The 19,378-nt window shown below is 35.3% G+C and overlaps 1 protein-coding gene across 2 annotated transcripts in view; it reads left to right on the plus strand.

Annotated features, from left to right (window-relative positions):
- The window catches only part of YES1 (YES proto-oncogene 1, Src family tyrosine kinase), a 72,183-nt gene that overhangs the window by 15,595 nt on the left and 37,210 nt on the right, over positions 1 to 19,378 (plus strand). Inside the window, exon 2 of one of the 2 annotated variants that reach the window (XM_045849938.1) lies at positions 18,693 to 18,792. The exons of the other annotated variant lie outside the window; for it this stretch is intronic. The gene's annotated coding sequence lies outside the window, so the exon portion shown is untranslated. The remainder of the gene's footprint in view (positions 1 to 18,692; positions 18,793 to 19,378) is intronic. 2 annotated transcript variants of the gene reach the window in all.

Below are 19,378 nucleotides of genomic sequence, written 5' to 3' on the forward strand. Positions count from 1 at the left end.
ACACCAGCCAGGAAAATCTTTTAAAGAAAAAAAAAAAGAATTTGGTGGGAATAGTGGAGGTGGAAATTATGATGGCACTAAAGCCCCTCCCCCTTCTTTCTCATTTCACACCTCCCTTTCCCCATACCCCCTTAGCCACTCCTATTAGGGCTTAGTTTTTGTTTTGCTGTTGTTGTTAATGAATAGAACTTAAATTAGAAGGAGGAATGTGTAGTAAAAGTCAAGTAAAAGAGAGCATCAAGAATCTCTTTGGATATTGTCAGAGAATGAATGAGATTTTTAGAATGATTGATGCTTAGAAGTAGGAAAAACTAATGATATCATAGATGATTTCTAGAGATAAGTTGACATCTAGAAGTGAGAAGGAAGTCACAGATCGATCCACAGCCTAGGAAAGTTGAAATAATAAATAATAGGGAACAGGTAGCATATCTTCTTATCTCCTCACTTCTGTACAAGAGGATGTTTTTTAAGTTAGAAAACTTACAAAAAGAATAAGAAAGTAGATACCAGATAATAAGAGAGCATCTAGCTTTCACTAATTTTAAACATCTTGGTCTAGAAGAATTCTATCTGAAGGTTCTGTAAGACTTTCTGATACTCCTGGGCCCCACCAGTAATCATGGAGACATCTCAAAATAAGAAAATTGATTAAATGATGCCTTAGAACAACAATTTTCAATGAGTGTGCCACAAGAATTTTATAAAACATGTAATTTCTGATTGTTTAGTCAGGGGCAATGACCTCTTGCCCCTTGATTGTCAAATTAAAAAAACGATAACAGTTAACACAATAGCTGTCTGGTGTGAATGAATCAATATTATACCTATTTTTTTTTTTGTTAGATCAGCAAAACATATTTTTTTGGTGTGTCAGAGAATTTTAGTAATTTATGTGTGCCATGAGATGAAAAAGGTTGAAAATCTGTGTCTTAGAACATGAATTTTAAGAAATGCCGACACTGAAAGTTGTCTTTGATTCCTGACAAAATCCTGTAACAGTTTATTAATCAGTTACCTTTATAAATAATTGTAAGGTTATAAAGAAGTAATTTTAATAGTAATTTTTAAATATACTTATTTTTAAGTATATTTTTAAATATAATTTTAAAAATTATATCAGTGTGCTTTATTGAATCATTGAACCCCCCTTTCCCATCTGTGGTGTTTGAGTACATGCTGGATTAAGATGATCTATCAGCGTTACTTTCCTGTTGGTGAATGGTTGGACCTGATAAGCTTAGTTTTCTTCCAACAGTAAGGGTGAGTGATTCCTTTTTCTATCTTATTTTTTGGTCTGTTTTATTTCCCCCTTTCTGTAATTGTCTTTTTAAAAAAATTTATTTTTTTATTTATTTATTTTTAGGGAGGGAAGGTAGGGAGGGGGAGAGAGAGAGAGAGAGAGAGAGAGAGAGAGAGAGAGAGAGAAACATCAATGTGCGGTTGCTGGGGGTTATGGCCTGCAACCCAGGAATGTACCCTGGCTGGGAATTGAACCTGGGACACTTTGGTTCCCAGCCCACGCTCAATCCACTGAGCTACGCCAGCCAGGGCTCTGTAATTGTCTTTTAATACCATGATAGACATTGCTTTATCTTTTTGTTGATATTCAGAGCCAGGGATTTTAACAGGTTCAAAGTTCTCTTTATGTATTTTTAGATTTTTTAAAAGGAAGATTGAATTGGGAAATATGTAAACATATCTGTTTAGCCCATAATATCTGCGGACATTGTTTTATTTTTGTTAGTTATATAGGTGAAGAAAGACACCTTAAAATTATATCAGTTTGCTTTTCGATTGAAGGCTACTATGCATTTTTCCATGTGGTGAATTGCTTATCCTTAAACATTGCCAGTTTGCTATTAGGGTATTTGTTAAATTTGTAGGGATCCTTTGTATAGTATAGATATTAATCCTTTGTCCTTATGTTACAAATATTTTCTCTATATGTTTGTCTCTGTTTTGTCTAATATTTTCCTTTTATCTTAAAGTATTAAGATAATTTTCTTTTCATAACTGTTGTATAGTGTTCCATTGTGTAAATGTACCACCATTTTTTAATCCACTCATTTACTGATGGGCACTTAGGCTGTTTCTAGCATTTGGCTATTGTAAATAATACTGCTATGAATATAGGGGTACATAGGACATAGGTTCTTTTGAATTGGTGATTCAAGCTTGGGATATAGTCCCAGCAGTGGGATCGCTGAATCAAAAGGCAGTTCCATATTTAATTTTGTGAGTAGATGCCATACTGTTTTCCACAATGACTGCACCAGTCTGCATTCCCACCAACAGTGCACTAGTGTTCCTCTTTCTCCACATCCTCGCCAGCACATGTTGTTTGTTGATTTATTAATGGTAGCCATTCTGACAGGTGTGAGGTCATCTCTCTTTTAGCTAGTGATGTTGAGCATCTTTTCATATATCTATGGGCCACCTGTATGTCCTCCTTGGATAAGTGTCTATTCAGGTCTTCACCCATTTTTTAATTGGATTGCTTGTCTTCCTGGTTTACGTCATACAAGTTCTTTATATATTTTAGATATTAAACCTTTGTCCGATATATCATTGGCAAGTATGTTCTCCCATACAGTCAGTTCCCTTTTCATTTTGATGATGTTTTCTTTAGCCATGCAGAATTTTTTTAATTTGATGTAGTCCCATTTGTTTATTTTATCCTTTATTTCCCTTGCCCTAGGAGATGTATCAGTAAATATATTGCTACATGGGGTATCTGAAACTTTACTGCCTATGTTTTCCTCTAGGATTTTTATGATATCACAACTTATATTTGTCTTTTATCCCTTTTGAGTTTATTATGATGCATGGTGTAAGTTGGTGGTCTAGTTTCACTTTTTTGCATGTATCAGTCCAGTTCTACCAACACCATTTATTATTGAAGAGGCTATTTTTTACTCCATTTTATGTTCCTGCCCCCTTTGTCAAATATTAACTGACCATATTGACATGGGTTGATTTTTGGGTTCTCTATTCTGTTCCATTGATCCATGTATCTGTTCTTATGCCAGTACCAGACTGTTGTGATTACAGTGGTCTTGTAATATAGTTTGATATCAGGTATTGTGATCATCCCTCGTACTTGTTCTTCTTTCTCAAAATTGCTGAGGCTATTTGGGGTCATTTATGGTTCCATAAAAGTTTTTGAAGTATTTGTTCTATATCTGTGATATATGTCATTGATATTTTGGTAGGGATTGCATTTAATCTGTAGATTGTTTTCAGCAGTATGAACATTTTAATGATGTTAATTCTTCCAATCCATGAACATGGTACATGCTTCCATTTATTTATGTCTTCCTTAATTTCTTTCTTCAGTGTTGTATAGTTTTTGGAGTACAGGTCTTTTACCTTCTTGGTTAAAGTTTATTCCTAAGTATTTTTTGTTGTTGTTGCTGTACTAAATTGTTGGATATTTTCTCTTCCATCTTTAATATTAAAATGGCTGAACAAAAATTCACTAATTTTGATTTTTTTAATGCATGCTGATATGACAGCTGTCACGATACAGTCTAACACAAAATTGTTTCGGATGAAGTGAAAGACAAATGAGCACTACTCAAGCTATTGTATGGAAAAAACTAAATGAACTTTTTGGCTAACCCAATAGATCATTTGTGGGAAGGACATTTGTTTACAATATGAGAGCCTTGTTTGACCTGAGCTTGGGGAAGTGTGGACCTAGCAACTCAAAATTTTTACAACTTTGTGCAAATGACCATAAAAGTGCCATGAGCATTGATTTGGCAGTGGGAGGAGGGATTTACAAATAAATCTCAGTAAGCAGGCTAATTTTCAAATATGAAATCACTTAATGAAGATTTAGTAATGATATTCTTATGTAGTGGATGTTGCAGTATGGCTTCTGGGCTAACTATGAAAAGAACATGGTGCATATGGGGAGGGGTCAGACCCCTGCTGGTCCGGGACTGTTAGGAATTGGCCCTGAATAGCTGGAGGTGAGCTTGAATGTAATACTCTTGAATCGTCCTGAAACCATCCCCTTGGTGCACTCCCCTCCTCCATCTGTGGAAAAATTGTCTTCCACAAAACAGGTCCCTGGTGCCAAAAAGGTTGCAGACCACTGCTGAGGATCTCGAAGTAATTCATTATACAGGGAGCATAGAATGCAAGAGGATGAACGGAGAGAGTCCAGCCAAGAAAGGGAAATAAAGCAAGTCATGCAGGGCCTTCTATTTCATAATAAAGAGTTTGGACTTCATATTGGGAGCAGGAGGGGGTGGGATATTGAAGGTTCCTAATCAGGTTTTCTTTTTAGAAAACAAACATTCTTCACACTACACCTAGAAAAGACTGGAGGAACTGTAACACTAGGGCCACAGAGATCAATTAAGAAAGCCTTTTCAATAAATTAGACAATAAATGATTAGTAGTCAAGGGAAGTAGTAATTAGTTGACAGAAGTGGAAGAATTTTGGAAATAACAGGGTAGTATGGTCAGGTCTTGGTGACTGACTAGATATATGGGGCATGGGAGGGTTTAAGTTAAGAATGATTCTCAGGTTTCTGACTAAGGCAGCAAGGTGGATGGGAGCACTGCACTTACCATTCACTGAGACATGGGTGCCAGAGAAGGGAGAGTGGATTTTGATGGTGGTTCTGTGTTTTAGTTGTAATTTTGATATGGCTGCGAGGAGGAGAGCCTTGTTTTTCTATGCTGCCATCTTAAAGTGATTTTAAACATAACATAATATTTACAGGCTACAGTTAAATTCTTGGATACCAGTAATAACTTATTTCAATTTTGTTTCTTATTCCTCTTACTAGAGGGTACAGCTTCTAATAATTCCTGAGAAAAGGCTAGTAATATAATACAGTACCTGCACGAAAAGGTATAAAAAATCAGAAAGTTTCCTAGTCTCTGAGAGCTGTAACAGATTAAACTGATTTACTTCTTGTCTTGCTTCCCTCAACTCTTCTGCAGCCATACTCCCCATCATGTGGCTTACTTTAGTTTCTGAAACACACCTAATTCCTTGCTTGTTGCTGGTATTGCCAAATTCTCCCTTAACCCAGATGTTATGCATTCATTTCATGTTTATAGTTATGTGTTGATTTACATAACAATTAAACTTTTAAATTTTAAATCTATTGACTAAAACATACACTTAAATTCAAGATATTGTTACAGAAAAGTACGGTGGAAATAAAGTATTTACCACAGGAATTTGGGAAAAATCAAAGAGCTTTGGGTAAATTTATAAACTGATATTTCTAAAAATGTGTGGATCTTATCTCTTCTGCTCTTTAGTCTTGAAGAGATTAAAAACAAGGGATTTATACATTATTATAGAAATAGTTGCACAGTATATTTTTAAGATTTAAAACTAAAGAAGAATCCATACAGTGTCAAAGGAGCATTTAATAGACATAAGGACTTGAAAGTATCTAATTGTTTACTGTAACTTGCAGGTCAAAAATCTTGATAAAGGAAAGTAGGTAATTTGAAAATCTGAAAGGATAAAAATTCTTTAGATAGGTATAAAATCAGTTTATGTTGTCAAGTGTTGACTTAAATTTGTAGAGGAAATGATGCTTAATAAGTATTTTACAGGTGCCTTTCTACAAACAAAAAGTTTTTAATAATTGCTTATCGTGTCCAAAGGTGATTAACTTTTTACATGGGAATCTTCATGATTCAGATCTGTAATATGTTGAATTTAGTAATTTTATTTTTAAAATTGTGGACTTTTTTGCCCTGGCTGGTGTGGCTCAGTTGGTTGCATGTCCTCCGGCAAACTGAGAGGTCTCAGCTTCAATTCCTGGTCTCAGGACCACTGATCGATGTTTCTCTCCTTCTCTTTCTCTCTCCCTTCACCTCTCTCTTTAAGAAAAAGGGGGGGCTTGTTGATTTGTAAGTGATTTTTTTACTATAATTCCTAACACCATAAATTTTAGGTATTCTTTACTATTCTTTACATATTTACATGAGGTATTGTTCTTAGTATGGCTAATTCTATGCCAGATTTCATTGAAGAAACTAGAATGAGTTGACCTACCTTTTCTTTAGGATCAATTGTTTGTATATATAAAATGAAAAAAAGAAAGGAAGAAAGAATGATGGTAGAAAATCACTATCAGTGAGCCCTACAAGCTCAGTTTTCCATTGCTCACATTTTCTGTACTCATTTGACTCTTGGAAAATTAAGTTCTTTGTTTGCTTATACAAGACAAAGAGCACACCGCCCTTTAGTACTCTGTTATTTCCTCCTCTTTGCTTTGTGTTTTCTACTCTTTAATGGTTCAGCATGTCCTTTGTGCTTTATGCTAAAGAGATTTAAAAATGAAAGTTTGAGAAAAATCATTGACTATGTTTATGGCCTGTAGAGCACTGTGACCTATGGAGAGTGATCTTTTTAGTCTTATGAAATTGTCTGCAAATTTATTATTTCTCTAGAATTTCTTAAAGATTTAAAACTTTTAGTTGTAAATTGGAGCCATCTGAGCAAAATGCCTAACTATGGCCTTTTCTCCCCTGTTGGATATAGCATATAAAGTCTCAGTTAGTTTGATAGAGTGAATTCATAGAAATAATGTACATTTAAATGCTTTTTTAAGAGTTCAAAAGTATATTAAATCATTTGAAAATTTTTGATCACTGTTACTACTTAAAAGGCAACATGGTCAGTGTAGAGAGAGGCTGGATGATGTTTTCAGTTAGATTTGTGTTGTATCAGTAATGTTATCATGCTGTAACATTTTCTGAAGGGCTAATATTTAACAACTTGTCAAAAAACAAAATGTTATAGGCAAGGCTTCCCTAAAGGTGAATGGGAATAATGCATCACAGAACTGAGAAAACCCAGTTCCCCAGTTGTGCTCAGTTTTAAGCCTCATCTCCTTGAGCAAGTGACTTAACCTCCCCCAGACTTTAGGTTCTTCGTTAAATGAAATATGTAGAGATTACCTCTATTTAAAGTACTTTGGCAACAAAGCACTGTCAACGTGTAAAATATTTTTAAAACAAATTACAATACTTTTAACACACCATGCAGTATAGAATAATATCAGCTAATGATTGAACCAGATGTATTTAAAAAATTATTTCAAATTTGTCCCAGCTCTAGTAAATATACTGTCACAAAGTATCTTATACTGATACAGTATAAGAAATTCTAATATGACCACTGATATAAAGTTGAAAAACTTTCATTTGACTTACAGAATTGAAAATTTAGGAAATGGTTGGAAAACCTACAAGTATTTGTAGAAATATTGCTATGTTTTGCCTTTTGGGGGAGAAACAAATGTTAAGCAGGTTGTTGGAAAGAAATAGAATCAAGTTATAATTCAGTGATTTGTTATTTCAACAAAATTGAAACAAATGCCCATATATCTTAAGGAGAAAGAAATACAAGATCTTCATGGCATAGGCTGTGTTCCCTGTTGCTATCTATATATTCTGGCCTCATCTTTTCCTTCTTACACTTTCATGTTGTACTTGAACACTGAACTACTTATGGTTTAAAAGCCCACTTTGTTCTCTCTTGTCTATGGCTTTTGAAGATCCTGTTATCTCTGCTTGAAAGATAATCTCTGCCCTCCCTGATTTGCATAGTTGACATCTAATTGGCCTTTTTTCCTTCCCCAACACAAATCTGTGTTTTGGAAGATTAGCAGGTGATAGGGAAAACAGGTTGGGAAAGTAAATTGGGGAAGTGAACTTGAAATATACCATGTTAAGGAGCTGGGATTTTATTCTGTAGGTAGTTGGAAGCTGTTGAAAGATGTATCTTAGTGTTGCAGACTGAAGATTATTGGGCTGTCAGCACATTAGAACCGCCTTGGTTTGGACTAGAGGTTGAGAATCACCATATAGTGTCAGATTATGAGGCAAAGTTGTAGAAACAGGGATGATTAGGATCTGAAGAAAAATTGATCAAGCATTCATTTATTTTAAAAATATTTCTTGATACTTATTATGTTCCAAGCTCTGTTCTAGGTTCTGGGGATAGAGGAGTGAAGGGGATGAAAATTCTACTCTGATATTTATAAAGTATAGAGAGCCTTAAAAAATCGGTAAGAAAAAGACAACCTTATGAAAAGTTAGTATGTCTTCAACATATTAAATTGAGAGTGGCCAATAAACATATGTAAATATCTTACAAAAGAGAGTGGCCAATAAACATATGTAAAGATGCTCACTTCATTAGTCATTATGAACATAAAATTAAAATCACAATGAGACACAACCATGTGTTCACCAGAAAAGATAAATTTTAAAAGATTGAAAATGCCAAGTATTAGTGAAGAGGTGAACCAATGGTAACTCTCATACTCTGCTGATGGGAATATAAACTGGCACAGCCTCCCTGGAAAATGGTTTAGTGGTGCATACTGTATGAGCTTATAATCTACTGCAAGGTATATTTCCAGTAGAATGGTTGCTGGAAGTACTGTATTTCTTGAACTGGATGGTAAGTGGTAAAATGGTGTTCATTTTGTGCTAATTCATCAAGCTGTATGTTTGTTTGGTTTACTTCTCTACCTATATGTTATACTTCAATAGAATGAAAAAATAAAAGTTGCCCCTTCTTATATTTTGCCAAGGAGAGACATCATTATCATCAGAGTCATCACCATCATTGCAAACATTGGTGATTAATATATGCTAGGTACTGTTTTAGGTGCATTATATATATTAATTCATTTAATCTTCTCAGTTCTTGAATCTTTTGTTATTGCCATTTTGCAGATGAGAAACAGGCACAGAAAGGTTCAGAAAGTTGAGCAAGCTCACACAGCTATTGAGTAGTAGACTCAGATTTTAAATCCAGACATTATCTCTTAAATATATGTTCTTAACCACTATGCTGTATATCCAATAAATGAGTAACAAAAACAGCCTGCACTCTCAAGCCTTATGTTGCATATAGTGATAAATGTATGAAGAGCAATAAAGCAGATTAAAGGGGAGCAGGCAGCGCTCTAGGAACGTTGTGTGCTGCTTTATATAGGATGGTCGGAGGTCTCATTGAGGAGGATGAGGTGATAATAGCACAGAGACCTAAATCAGCTGGGGGTTGGGCCATACTGGTATCTGGCAGAAGACCCTTTCGGGAAGAGAGAAGAAAGTGCAGTGGCCTGTGACAGGAGTGTGCTGGGCCAGTCTGCAGCATAGTAAGGCCATGTGGCAGAAGTAGGGCAAGTAAGAGCACAGTAGTAGGAGATGAGGTTAGAGAAGTCATGGGTGCTACACACTAGCATCTTGAAGGCCATTGTAAAAAGTGTAGCTTTTACTGTAAGCATAGTGGGAAGTTGTTGGACAGATTGTGGCAGAGGAATGATATGAATGATCTGTTTTAAAAGGATAACTCTGACACTTTGAAGAGAGTGCCTAAGGGGTGCAAAAACAAGAACAGTGAGACCTTTGAGGCTAATTTCAGTAATTCAGTATTAAATTAGTGAGATGATGTAACTTAGACTAGGGTAGCAGTGGAGGTGTAGAGTTTTCAGGTTCTGGATGTATAATATTTTGAAAAGAGAACCAAGGTATTTGTTGAGAAACTGGATGTAGGATGTAAAATAAAGAGATTATAAGGATGACTTCAGTGTTTTTGGCCTGACCAACTGGAAGAATGGTATTAATGCTTACTGAGATGGGGAAGGTTGCAGAACCTGGTTTGGGGAGGAAGAGTAGTAGTCTTGGAAATGTGAAATTTGGTATGCAGTTAGACATCCAAGTGGGGATATTGAGTAGATATTTAAAAAACTAATCTGGAGTTTAAGTGAAAAGACCAGAAATCCATAAAATATAAATTTGGTAATCATCAATGTATAAATGATATTTAAAGATATGAGTGGATGATAAAGGAATGACTGTAGATACAGAAGTCCTTCCAGTAGCATTCTGTGTTTAGATGTCAGGGAGGTGAGAAGGAACCAGCAGAAGAGACTAAAAGGGGAAAAATTAACAGTGTATATCTTAGAAACCAGGTGGAGAAAGTATTTTAAGGAAAAGGGAGTGGTGATCCCTGTATTGAATGTGGCTGACAGGTCAAGTAAGATGCGGGCTGAAAACTGACTATTGTATTTAGCTATGTGGCATTAATTAAGGATCATAATGGGCACTTCTAATGTAGTAGAAGCAGGGAAGTAAGATGAGAAATCAAGAATTTCAGATTATATTGTAAGTGAGTTTGAGAAACACAAGAAAGTTGGAATAATTTTTTCTTATGTAAGTAGGTTATGTGGAAAGAAAAGAAGTGAGACTCTGACTGGTATGGCCCAGTGGGTTGGACTATGTCCTGCAAACCGAAAGGTCTCCGGTTCAATTCCTGGTCAGGGCACATACCTGGGTTGTAGGCCAGGTCCCCAGTTGGGGGTGTGCAAGAGGCAACCAATTGATGTTTCTGTCACACGTAGGTGTTTCTTTTCCTCTCTTTCTTCCCTCCCTTCCCCCCTCTCTAAAAATAAATAAATAAAATCTTTAAAAAGAAGAAGAAGAAGAAAAGAAAGAAAACGAGTGGGAAAGTTGAAATGGACTGGATTATGGAAAGGCCAGAGGTTTAAAAAGAGAATGCCTAACTCTCTTAAATACCTGGTAGCATTTCTTCCTGTTGTCTGTACGTTATTAATCCTTGATATCCTATAGGATTTTGGAAGAAATGTAAACATAGTAGTCTAGGTTTTCTTTTCTTTTTCAGTTACAGTTTATTTTCAGTATTGTCTTTGTGTTAGTTTAGATGTACAGCATAGTGGTTATACAATCATATACTTTACAAGTATTCCCCCAGATATTTCCAGTACCCACCTGGCATCACACATAGTTATTAGCAATATTATTGACTGTAATGGTCTAATTTTTCAAGCATAATAATTTACGTTCTCTTCAGGGATGGTAAGACAGCCATGTAAGAAATAGGAAAGGGACCACTTTATTTCTTGTTCCTGAGAACTTATCCCATCAGCAAAGCTCTTTTGATATTTTTAGTTCCACTCTACCTTCTCTTGCCCATTTTCCATGGAAGATGAGAAAGTGGTTCAGATGTGTTGAGGGATCAAGGGTAAAATTTTGCTTGTGTTAACCTGACTTTACCTTCTGGTAATAGCAGGTGACTTAGTGGGGCTAGATCAGCATTAAACATTAATCTTCCAGATCTCTGACTTATCCATTGAAGAAGAAAAATCTAATGCAGAAATTTGTTTCAACTAGAAATATTTTAGTACATGTTGCTAAAATGTATATATATATACTAGCTATTAAAACAAGAGCTTTTGCTAAACAGGCCAGTTATTATGGTACCTTCTAGGCCCATGGTCTCTTAAGGAAATAAGTAAGTAGGCATGACCAGGATGGGAAGTAGTAGGTTAAAGCATAGGGAACACAGAAGTAGAGATACTGAATCCATGTTATGGTAGGGAAGCAGTAAACTCCTAATAATAGAGCAATACCTGCATTCAAACTTAAACACCAGTCTTTCAGGATTAATCTGTATGATCAGGTTGTTCTGTAATTCTGATTTTTATTTTTCCTCTTCCCTATTACCATTTTTATCTCAAGAATAAAACTTCTTGAGTCCAAAAAAGCTTAACTGACATTAAATTGAGTGTAAATTTTAGACTTACCAAGCAGGTACATAGGAAATGATGCTTAATTTATGTTCTTATTTATTTTTATTCCTACCCTTGGCCCTTACCCTTTGGCAACCTCCAGCTTGTTCTTTATCTTTATGGATCTGCCTGTTGTTTTGTATTTTTACTTATCAATTGCAGTTGGCATTCAATATTATTTTTATTAGTTTCAGATGTACTGCACCATGGGTAGACATTTATATAATTTATGACATAAGTCTAGTGCCCACCTGGCAACATACATAGTTATTGCAATATTATTAACTATATTGCCTATTCTGTACTTTACATCCCCATGACTATTTTGTTACTACCAATTCGTATTTCTTAATGCCTTCACCTTTTTTACCTGGAACTCCCAACCCCCCTCCCATCTGGCAACCATCAGTCTGTTCTCTGTACCTATGACTCTGTTTCTGTTTGTTTATTTTGTTCTTTAGATTATACATATAAGTAAAATTAATATGGTAAATTTCTTTCTCTGACTTACTTCATGTAGCATAATACCCTGTGTTGTCCATCCATGTTGTTGCATCCTTGTTGTAAATGGTAAGGTTTTTTTTTTTATGGCTGAGTAATATTCCATTGTGTATATATACCACATTATCTGGGAACTTAGGTTGCTTCCACATTTTGGCTATTATAAATAACAGTGCAGTGAACATAGGGATACATATATCTTTTTTAATTAGTATTTTGGATTTCTTTGAGATAATGTCTAGGAGTGGAATTGTTGGTGCATAAGGTAAGTTCTGTTTTAAACTTTTTGAGGAACATCCATACTGTTTTCCATAGTTTCTGGACCAATTTGCAATCCTGCCAACAGTGCTCAAGGATTCTCTTTTATCTGCATCCTTACCAACACATGTTTTTTGTTGATTTATCGATGATAGCCATTTTGACAGGTGTGAGGTGATATGTGGTTTTGATTTACATTTGTCTGGTTAGTGGTGTTGAGCATCTTTTCTTATGTCTATTGGCCATCTGTGTGTCCTTTGGAAAAAATATTCAGATTCTCTGCTCATTTTTTTATTGGCTTGTTTGTTTGTTTTTAGTTTTAAGTTGTATGTGCTCTATAAATTTTGGATATTAACCCCTCATCAGAGGTGTCATTGGCAAATATCTTCTCTCCCATTCAGTAGGTTGTCTTTTCATATTGTTGGTGGTTTCCTTTGTTATGATAAGCCTTCTTAGTTTGATGTAGTCCTAGTTGTTTATTTTATTGTTTCCCTTGCCCAAAGAGGTGTAATAGAAAAATTGTTACTAAATAGCAGTATCAGCAAGTTTACTACCACTGTTTTCTTCTAGGATTTTTATGGTTTCTGGTCTGACATTTAACTCTTTGCCATTTTGAGTTTATTCTTGAATATGGTGTAAGAAGTTGGCTTAGTTTTATATTTGTGCATGTATCTGTACAGTTTTTCCAACACCGTTTATTGAGTAGACTGTGTTATTCCATTGCATATTCTTTTTTTTTTTTTAAGATTTTATTTATTTATTTTTACATAGGGGGAAGGGAGGGAGAAAGAGAGGAAGAGAAACATCAATGTGTGGTTGTCTCTCACACACCCCTTACTGGGAACCTGGCCCACAACCCAGGCATGTGCCCTGACTGGGAATCAAACTAGCAACTCTTTGGTTTGCAGGCTGCCACTCAGTCCACTGAGCCACACCAGCCAGGGCCCATTGTATATTCTCGCCTCCTTTGTCATAGATTAATTGACCATATGGTCTTATGGGTTTATTTCTGGGTTCTCTGTTTTATTCCATGTGTCTGTATTTTTGCCAGTATCATGCTGATTTGATTACTCTAGCATTATAGTATACTTTGATAATAAGTAGCATGATAGATACTTCCAACTTTTTTTTCCCCCCTCAAGATTGCTGTGATTATTCTGGGTCTTGTGGTTCCATATACATTTTTGTATTACTAATTCTACTTCTGTGAAATGTGTCATTGATATTTTGATAGGTATTGTATTGAATCTGTAGATTGCTTTGGGTAGTATGGATATTTTAATGATGTTAATTTTTCCAATCCATAAACATGATATATGCTTCCATTTATTAATATCTTCTTCAGTTTCTTTCTTCATTGACTTACAATTTTCCGAGCACAGGTCTTTTGCCTCCTTGATTACATTTACTCCTAGGTATTTTTTATTGATGAAATTGTAAATGGGATTGTTTTAATTTTTTTTCTGATAGTTTATTATTGGTATATAAAAATGCAACCAGTTTCTGAATATTTATTTTGTATCCTGCTAGTTTACTGAATTCATTTATCAGTTCTAGTAATTTCTGGTAGAATCTTTGGTATTCTCTCTGTATAGTATTGTGTTATCTGTAAAGAATGACAGTTTTACATCTTTCTTTGCTATTTAAACGCCTTTTATTTCTTGTTTGGTTGCTGTGCCTAGGACTTCAAACACTGTGTGGAATAAAAGTGGTGAAAGTGTACATCCATGTCTACTTTCTGACCTTAAGGAAAATGGTTTTAGCATTTCTCCATTCAGTATGATGTTAGTTGTGGGTTCATCTTGTACGGCCTTTGTTGTGTTGGGGTATATTCCCTCTAGTCTCAGTTTGCTGAGTTTTTATCATAAACGGATGCTGGATTTTGTCAAATGCTTTTTCTCCATCTAATGATATGGTCACACGATTTTGTGTATGTGGTATATCACAGTAATTGATTTTCTGATGTTGAACCAACTTTGCATCCCAAGAATAAATATCAGGTGATCATGGTGTATATTTTTAATATATTGCTAAATCCGGTTTGTTAATATTTTTGCATCTATGTTCTTTGGGGATATTGGCCTATAATTTTCTTTGTAATAATGTCTTTGTCTTATTTTGGAATCAAGGTGATGGTTGCCTCATGAAAAATGAATTTGGGAGCTTTCCCTTCTCTTGAGTTTTTTAAAATAGTTCGAATGTAGGTGTTAATTCTGTGTTCATTTTGTAAGACTCATCTGTGAAGCCATCTGGTCTAGGATGTTTGTTGAGAATTTCAGATTATTGTTTTGATTTTATTGGTAGTAATTGGTCTGGTCAGATTTTGTTTCCTTTTTCTTTTTTTTTAAGATTTTATTTTCAGAGAAAGGGGAAGGGAGGGAGAGAGGGAGAAAAGCATCAATGTGTGGTTGTCTCTCACACGCCCCCTTCACCCTGCTCCCCGGGGACCCTGCCCAAAACCCCCAGGGATATACCTTGACTGGGAATCAAACCAGCAACCTCGTGGTTCACAGGCCATCACCCAATCCAATGAGCCACACTAGCCAGGGCTTGTTTCTTCTTTATTTAGTTTTGAAAAAGTATATGTTTCTAGGAATTTATTCATTTCTTCCAGGTTGTCTAATTTTGTGGCACATTACTGCCTGTAGTATTTTCTTACAATCCTTAGTATTCCTGTGGTGTCATTTGTCACTTCTCTTTCATTTCTAATTTTATTTATTTGGGTCCCCTTTCACTCTCACGGTCTCACTCATGAGTCTAGTGAAAGGTATATCAATATTATATATTTTTGAAAGAACCAGGTCTTAGTTTCATTCATCTTTCGTATTGTTCTTTTAGACTTTTTTTTGTTTATTTGTGCTCAGATCTTTATTATTCCTTCCTTCTACTCACTTTGGGCTTTGTTTCTTGTTCTTTTCTAGTTCTTTTAGGTGTAAGGTTAGATTGTTTATTTGACATTTTTCTTTTTTCTTGAGGTAGGCATGTATTACAATGAATTTCCCTCTTAAGAGCCTTTGCTATGTTCCATAGATTTTGGGTTGCTGCATTTTCATTTGCATTTGTCTCAAGGTACATTTTGGTTTCTTCCTTAATCTTCATTGTTAACCCAGTCATTGTTTAGCAGAATGTTATTTTGCCTCCACGTGTTTGTGTTTTTCACTTTGTTTTCTTACAGTTGATTTCCAGTTTCATACCATTATGGTTGGAGAAGATGCTTGTTATGATTTAAGTCTTCTTAAATTTATTAAGACTTCTTTTATGTCCTAACATGTAGTTTATAGTAGAAAACATCCCATGTGCACTTGAGAAGATGGTATTTTCTGCTGCTTTGTAAAGAAATGCTTTGAAATATCAATGAATACATTTCATATAGTGTATCATTTAAGGCTGTTGTTTTCTTTTTGATTTTCTGTCTGGAAGATTCATGCATTGATGACAATGGGGTGTTAAAGTCCCCATCTGTGACTATATTTACTGTCCATCTCTCCCTTTATGTTTGTTAATATTTTATCTTTCCAGGTGTTCCTGTGTTGGGTACATAGATGTTTACAAAGCTTATATCTTTTCATTGGCTCAATCCCTTTATCATTATGTTATGTCCTTTTCTGTCTTTTATTATAGCCTTTGTTTTAAAGTCCATTTCATCTCATATAAGTATTGCCACCCTGGCCTTTTTTTTTTAATTTGCATTTGCATGAAATATCTTTTTATCCCTTAAGTTTGTGTGTGTCCTTCTATCTGAAGTCATCTCTTGTAGCCAGCATATGTATGGATCTTGTATTTTTATTCATTCAGCTACCCTATATCTTTTGATTGGAGTATTTATTCACATTTAAAGTGATTATTGATTGGGTACATTATTGCCATTTTATTATTCATATTTTTGTTGTCGTGTCTCCCCCGCTCCCCCCAACTGCATTTATTCCTAAAGAAGTCCCTTTAACATTTCTTACAATGTTGGTTTGGTGGTGATGAACTCCTTTAACTTTTTTTAGTCTAGGCAGCTCTTTCTCTTTCAGTTTTAAATGGTCTCAGTTGTACTTTCTTTCTTTAACTGCTTTGCATATTTCATGCCAATCTTTTCTCCGCTGCACAGTTTCTGTTGAAAAATCAGCTGACAGTCTTATAATAGCTCCCTAGTAGGTAACTAACTGCCTTTCTCTTGCTGCTCTTGAGTCTCTCTTGCCCTGGCTGGTATAGCTTAGTGGACTGAGCGTGGACCTATGAACAAAAGGGTCACCAGTTTGATTCCTAGTCAGGGCATGTGCTTGGATTGCAGGCCAGGTCCCTGGTTGGGGGCGTGCAAGAGGCAACCACACATCGGTGTTTCTCTTCCTCTCTTTTCTTTCCCTCCTTCCCTCTATAAAAATAAATGAATAAATTCTTTTAAAAAAAAGAATTTGTCTTTAACCCTTGGAATTTTAATTATGAAGTATCTGGGTGTAAGCCTCTTTGGGTTCATCTTGTTTGGCACTCTCTCTGCTTCCTGGACTTGTGTGTCTGTTTCCTTCATCGGGTTAGGGAAGTTTTCATTATGATCTTTTCAAATAGGTTCTCAATCCCTTGATGTTCCTCTTCTTCTGGTGTTCCTATGATGCAAATGTTGTTATGCTTTATGTAGTCCCAGAGGTCCCTTAAACTATCCTCAATTTTTAAAATGCTTATTTCATTTTGCTGTTCTGATTAGGGGTTTTCTGCTACATTGAATTCCAAATCTCTGGTTCTACCTGGTAGTAGCTACAAAGAGATCTGTGGTTGGTAGCTGCATGATCTGGGCCTGCAGCCAGGTGGCAGATGCCATACTGAACTGAGGCTATCTGTTACAAGTACCAGGCCTGGGGCCACTCAGCAATGACTTATAGTTTTCAGAGTATAGGTCTTTCACCACTTACAAGTATTTGTGGGAATTTTTTTGGGGGGGTGGTGGTTTGTGTGTGTGAAATTGTGAATGGGATTATTTTTTAAAAAATTTCCTCCTAATTGCTGGTGGTATATAGAAAAAGCAGATTTCTGTATATTGATTCTATATCTTACAACTTTAAGAAGTCATTTATTAGTTTTAATTGTTTTTTCGGTAGAGTCTTTAGGGTTTTCTATATACAGTATCTTGTTCACTGCAAATAATGTTTTACTTTTTTTTTTCTTTCTGCCTTTGATGTCCTTTGTTTTTCTTGTCTGTTTGCTGTGGCTCGGACTTTCAATAACTGTGCTGAATAGAAATGGTAACAGTGTGCATCCTTCATGTGTTCCTAATCTTAGAGGACAAGCTTTCAGTTTTTCACCATTGACTGGAGTATTAGCTGTGGGTTTGTCATATTTAATATATAGCATTTATTATGTTGAAGTATGTTTCTTGGTATATTCATTTTGTCATGAGGCTTTTAATTATAAAAGGATGTTGAATTTTATTGAATGCTTTTTCTGCATCTGCTGAAATGATCATATGGTTTTTATTCCTTATTTATTTTTTAAAGATTTAATGTATGTATTTTTAGAGAGAAGGCTAGGGAGGGAGAAAGAGGGAGAGAAACATCAAGGTGTGGTTGCCCCTCCCACACCCCCAACTGGGACCTGGGCCCACAACACCTACATGTTCTGTGACTGAGAATTGAACTGGTGACCCTTTGGTTCACAGGCCAGCACTCAGTCCACTGAGCCACACTAGCCAGGGCTCATATTCCGTTTTTTTTTTTTTTATGTGAAGTAATTCATTGATTGATTTAGAGTGTTGATCCATCCTTGCAACTCTGTGCTGAATCTCACTTGGTCATGGTACATAATGTTTTTAATGTATTGTTGAATCTGGTTTGATAATAGTTTTCTTGAGACTCTATGTGCATAGATTCAATATCCTTGAATTTATGCTCATAGCATTCAGTATCCTTGAATCTATGCTCATCAAGGACATTGGCCTGTAATTTTTTTCCTTGTAATGTTTTTTCTGGTTTTAGTATCAGGATAATGATGGCTTTGTACAATGAGTTCTGGTAATGTTTCATCCTCTTCCATTACTTGAAATAATTTTGTATTTCTTCCTCAGTCTTGGATGGTTGTATATTTCTAGAAATTTAAACATTTCTTCTAGATCATTGAATTTATTGGCATATAATTGTTGTATTATTTAATGATTTTTTAAAAATTTATGTGGTGTTAATTGTAACTTCTTTCAATTATGATTTTAATTGGGCTCTTTTTTAATTGATGAGTTTGGCTAAAGGTTTGACAATTTATCTTTTAAAAAACCCAACTCTTAATTAATGTTATATTTTGTTTTATTTTCCTTTTTCCTATTTTTTTTTTATCCTCACCTGAGGACAATTTTTTTCTCATTGCTTTTAGAGAGGAAAAGGGAGAGAGAGAGAAATATCGATGCAGGAAAGAAGCATCGATTGATTGCCTCCTGTATGCACCCAGGCTGGGGATGGAACCCACAACCTAGGTATGTGCCCTGACTGGGAATTGACAACCTTCAACCATTTGGCTACAAGATGATGTTCCAACCAACTGAGCCACACCAACCAGGGCTCTAATGTTTTCTTAATTTCTGTATTATTTCTGCTCTTATGTTGACTATCTCCTGTTTACTTTTCGTTTTATTTGTTCTTTTTCTGGTTCCTTTATGTATGAAGTTAGATTGCTTAATTGGGATTTTTCCTGTTTTTTTAAGGTAGTTCTGTATAGCTATGAACTTTACTTTTTGAACTGTTTGCTACATCCCATATTTTGAAAAGTTGAGTTTACATTTTCATTTGTCTCTAGATAATTTTTTAATTTTGTTTAATTTCTTCTTTGATCCATTGGTTGTTTAGTACCATGTTTAGTCTCCACACATTTTTGTTTTTTCCTGTTGATTTATTTTTTTTTTTTAAGATTTTATTTATTTTTGTAGAGAGGGGAAAGGAGGTAGAAAAACATCAATGTGTGAGAGACACATTGATCAGTTGCCTCTCGCATGCACGCCAACCATAGACCAAATGGACCAGGCTTGCGACCCGGGCATGTGCCTTGACCACTGAGTGACCTTG

This window comes from Phyllostomus hastatus, unplaced genomic scaffold (genome assembly GCF_019186645.2).
Source record: "Phyllostomus hastatus isolate PE091 unplaced genomic scaffold, TTU_PhHast_1.1 phas_contig_80, whole genome shotgun sequence".
Taxonomy (NCBI): Eukaryota; Metazoa; Chordata; class Mammalia; order Chiroptera; family Phyllostomidae; genus Phyllostomus; species Phyllostomus hastatus.